Below are 4,625 nucleotides of genomic sequence, written 5' to 3'. Positions count from 1 at the left end.
AATTCCTCTTTAATCAATACGTGAACAAATGAATCCATCTATGATTTACTTGCAGAGTCTTATTTTTGAATTATTACTATTGTTATAATTCTTTGAATAAGACTCTGCATGTAAATCCATGACCAATCAATTTATTTGGGTGTGGATTAAAAGGAATTTGGTTCTGTAGTTGATCCAAATGAATTTTTACACGTCTATTAATTACCCGGTTTCCCTTCCTGGATTTGCTCCAGGATAAGTGGAAAACTATTTAATTCAGGGTCAATTAATATATATATATATATATATATATATATATATATATATATATATATATATAGGTTTATATTTATAATGTAACATCACCTTAGAGATTACTTTGAAGAATATGGAAAAATTGAGAGCATTGAAATAATTACAGACAAACAATGTGGCAAAAAGAGGGGCTTTGGCTTTGTAACATTTGATGACCATGATCCAGTAGACAAAATTGTCTTGCAAAAATACCACACAATCAATGGACACAACGCAGAAGTAAGAAAGTCATTAACTAGGCAAGAAATGCACGAGGTTCAGAGTACCCGACCTAGTAGATGAGGTAACTTTGGTTTTGGAGATGCACGAGGTGGTGGAAACTTTGGACCAGGACCTGGAAGCAACTTCAGAGGAGGCTCTGCAGATGGTTATGGTGGAGGACGTGGGTATGGAGATGGATACAATGGATATGGCGGAGGTCAAGGAGGTGGTAACTTTGGTGGTGGCCCAGGTTATGGAGGTGGAAGAGGTGGTTATGGTGGCGGCCCTGGTTACGGGAATCAAGGAGGCGGCTATGGTGGAGGATATGACAATTATGGAGGAGGAAATTATGGAGGTGGTAACTACAACGAATTTGGCAACTACAACCAGCAGTCTTCAAATTATGGCCCAATGAAGAGTGGTGGAAACTTTGGTGGTAGCAGGAGCATGGGGGGACCATATGGTGGAGGCAACTATGGTCCAGGAAGTGGTAGTGGAGGAAGCGGTGGTGGATATGGAGGCAGAAGTCGATATTAATTTCATATTTTCCTCCTGGGCTTCAATGTATAAATAGGAGAGGATGAGAGCCCAAAGGTAACACAGCTGCAGGTTATCGAAATAACAAAATGTTAAGGAGATTTTATCTCAGTCATGCATAAAACATGCAGTGATATGACAGAAGACACCAGAGCAGATGCAGACAGCCATTTTGTGAATGGATTGGAATATATTTAAATACATTACCTTACAATGGAGGAAAGACTGTAAAATACACCTTTGAGACAGTTTCTTAGGTTTTTTTAATGTTTATTTGTAGTGGTCTTTGTAATGAGTGCAGCAGCATTCCTTTTGATAATGTTCAATTTAAGTTTCAGGTAACATGTGAAACCTTTTTTTTAAGATTTCTGAAAAGTTTAAAAGCAACTAGCCAGGATCATGGTGTAATATGAGACTTTTTTATTTTCCTTTTTAAATTTTCAGTGTGCGTGTGTGTATAGTTAAGCTGTTGTACACTTTCATTTAATAAAATAATTCGAAAAAAATATATATATAAACATTAAAAATATAAACCAATTTCCATTCTAAAGATAAACAACATTTTTTTATGAGATGAAGAAAATAATATTTTATTATTATATGGGATATATGGGATATAGAGGTAATTATTGGAATTACATTTAGGAAGATCCACTGAAATTCCAGTAAATCCCATGGGATTTATCTACTCAAAAATGAGTTGCACTGAGTCTTGCAGAAAATGTCTTGCAGAAAATAGAATGAAGTAGCAGAAATGTGTAAAAATATTCTGAGAATCAGCTGAGTACATACATTTTTACCATTTCAGCTACTTAGTTGTATAGTCGCTTGTAACTCATTTTTTAGGGAATAAACAATGTACACATAGGTATAACTACATTTAGCGCAATGTGACAATTATAAAAGTGACACACATTTTATTTCAAACATTATATAACACTCTGCTTTTAGAAGAAGAGAAAGCAAGAGTTATTTATAATTTAGCAGTCTGCTGATACAGATAGGTAAAAAAAATATTCTGCAGAGTTCTATTAAAATATTTAGCAAAATGTAAAACAAATGAAATTAACTGGAACAAAATTAATATAAAATTGATATAAAATAGTTTAGGGAGCAAGCCCTTTCCGATGGATCTATTTAAAAACACACAAACAGACAAACACACAAGAGACACAATTCTATTTATCTATTGAATTGGAAAGGCCATGATAATAAACTCCAAATTATGAATTTATTCCAGAAAGTTTAGTTATAACTAAAGGTTAAAATAGTTAGAAAAGCATTTTCTTCATCCAGGATTTCATAGAATTTCAGTAAATGTTTTGCAAAATGTTATGTTAAAATGACTTTCTTTTTTGAAAGAGTTTTTTTTATTATTATTATTTCAGGCAGAATGCCTGTCTTTCTAAACATCTGAGCACAGAGAGATGTGTTTATTAACTTCAAATTTCTTTGAATTGATTTTTGCTGAAAAAGAGAGGTTCTTTGTAAAACTGCAATAAGTGCTGGCTGTAAATCAATATCTGACAAGCTTAGTACCAGTAGGTGTACTGCCATCTTGTCATCTATTCTGTCCTGATTATAAAGTTCTTCATTTTGATCCCTGCTTTCTTATTTCTAAATGTATTTGAAAGTGAAATTGAGATCCTTTCGAATTAAAATAGCAACCTCTTTTTGGAGTCTTTTTGTATTTTATTCAATTTGTTTTCTTTCCTCCGATTATTGAAACATGTTTGAATGTTATTATGATTATTTGTGCTTTTATTTCATTGTTTCAACTGAACAGTTTAAGAAGGACAATAGATCCTCCCCCCGCATTTATCAATATTAGAATCCTCACCTGTTGCCAATGGGTGGATGCTGGGGGAACACTACCCCCCCTTTATTTTATCCAGTAGCCCCCACACGATACCCTTGATTAGGACCACCTGTTATTTTGCAGACCCCATCCTCATCTGATATGGTCTCTAGCAACTGGGCTGCCATTTAAATCATTGTCTAAAAAGGCGTTTCTGTTTCATGAACATCTTGCTATTTCAGCTTTTCTCAATGTCTGAAAAACATTGTCCATTATTTGGTTTAAAACAGCTACAAAATGGCTGTGATACCATGTTTCTTAATTGTAGGCTGCTGTGTGTATAATGCAATAATAGCAATGCTTTCTTGGCATAATATGTCTAAGATGTTTATTTAGTAGATATGCCCATACTCGTGACTTGGCAAGGGCAGGAATAAGAGTACTTTTTTTATATTTACCTCCAGAGGGTTTTTTTCAGATTTTTTTTATTTTACACGTTTTAATTATGGTAGCTAGCTAGCAAGTCTTGGCTAGACACCACATAATTAACCCTTGTGGTTTTTTTTTTTTAAACTATTTGCTAGCTGGCTGCTAGAGCTGCCAGAAGGTAAATGGTACTTTAAATTATTGTTTGCTTGCATAAATGTAAGTTTTAAAATGACTCACATGTAGAGAATAGAGTACTAAAAGATATTAACTGCAAGGAAACTCGTCCACCCCACTTTTGACAGATCAGTGACAAGTTACATGTTAATTTCACTTTACATCAAATAATCTCTTCCACCTGGTGCAGCTAGTGATCTAAATCTAATGCGTTCAAGTATTGTCTGTTTAATGGAAAAATACCTGCTTTTACACAGATACAACTTGCACTGGTTACAGAGACCAGACTTGTTAATTCCTACCAGCCACTGGGACTTTCATTTATCTCGGCTCTTCAATAGCCCGTCTCCCAATGTGTTTTCTTGGTCTGGTGCCCAGTTTAGTGTGAAACATATTCAGATATTCTAGAACAGAATCCCTGTAGATTCCAAATATATTCTTTAGGGTCATTAGGACTATATCTATTAGGAGTTAAGATTTACCTGCACAGTATGCCTCAGTTGTGGATAACCAGATGTATACTCTACTGCTTTCATTTTTATATTTTTGTCTTGCAGCTGTCTATATATGATGTGATTGTCTAGGATATGTGTGCATCTGACTATTCACTCATGTGAAGAAATTAGCAATTATTTACAGACTTATTTATAGGAAGGGAGCAGCTGTTGTATTATTTTTGACCAAAAGTTGATTCTCTTCCGCTTTACGTTTAGTTTTTCATTTGCAATCGAGATAGTCATATGTTTTAGATTTTGTATATTCATCTTTAATATTGAATTCTATCTGTTTATTATTTAAAACTATTTTAGGCTCTATCCATCTCTCTCTTTTCCTTTATTACTTTTCTTATACAGTCACGAGATCTGAATTACTATTTCAAATGTTTTTTTTTTTTCATTTATACATACTTGTTACTGAATCTCTTGTTATGGTTTATGACAAGGAGGCCATAACTGTGGAGTACAAGAAGTAAATGGTGATTAGTGGTAGGATAACATAAAACAGAAAAAAAAATTAAACTTAGAAAAATAAATTATTTAAAGAAGAATCACTCATTCAGCAGATTTATAGACTTTCTTTAACTCTTCCGAGGATACTGTATAATGTGGAGAATAAGGGATTTGTAAATTCCCAAAAATTCAAAAAGCTATAAAAATAGAGAGCTGAAATGGAGGGATTTTTAATTAAGTCA

At 33.6% G+C, this 4,625-nt stretch overlaps 1 pseudogene; it reads left to right on the top strand.

Annotated features, from left to right (window-relative positions):
- The first annotated feature begins 339 nt into the window (after positions 1 to 339).
- Positions 340 to 1,529, top strand: LOC134571226 (heterogeneous nuclear ribonucleoprotein A2 homolog 1-like; annotated as a pseudogene).
- The last annotated feature ends 3,096 nt before the right edge of the window (positions 1,530 to 4,625 follow it).

Source organism: Pelobates fuscus, chromosome 8 (assembly GCF_036172605.1).
Source record: "Pelobates fuscus isolate aPelFus1 chromosome 8, aPelFus1.pri, whole genome shotgun sequence".
Lineage (NCBI taxonomy): Eukaryota > Metazoa > Chordata > Amphibia > Anura > Pelobatidae > Pelobates > Pelobates fuscus.
The sequence above is the reverse complement of the archived record's forward strand: the minus strand, read 5'-3'. Positions and strand labels throughout refer to the sequence as shown.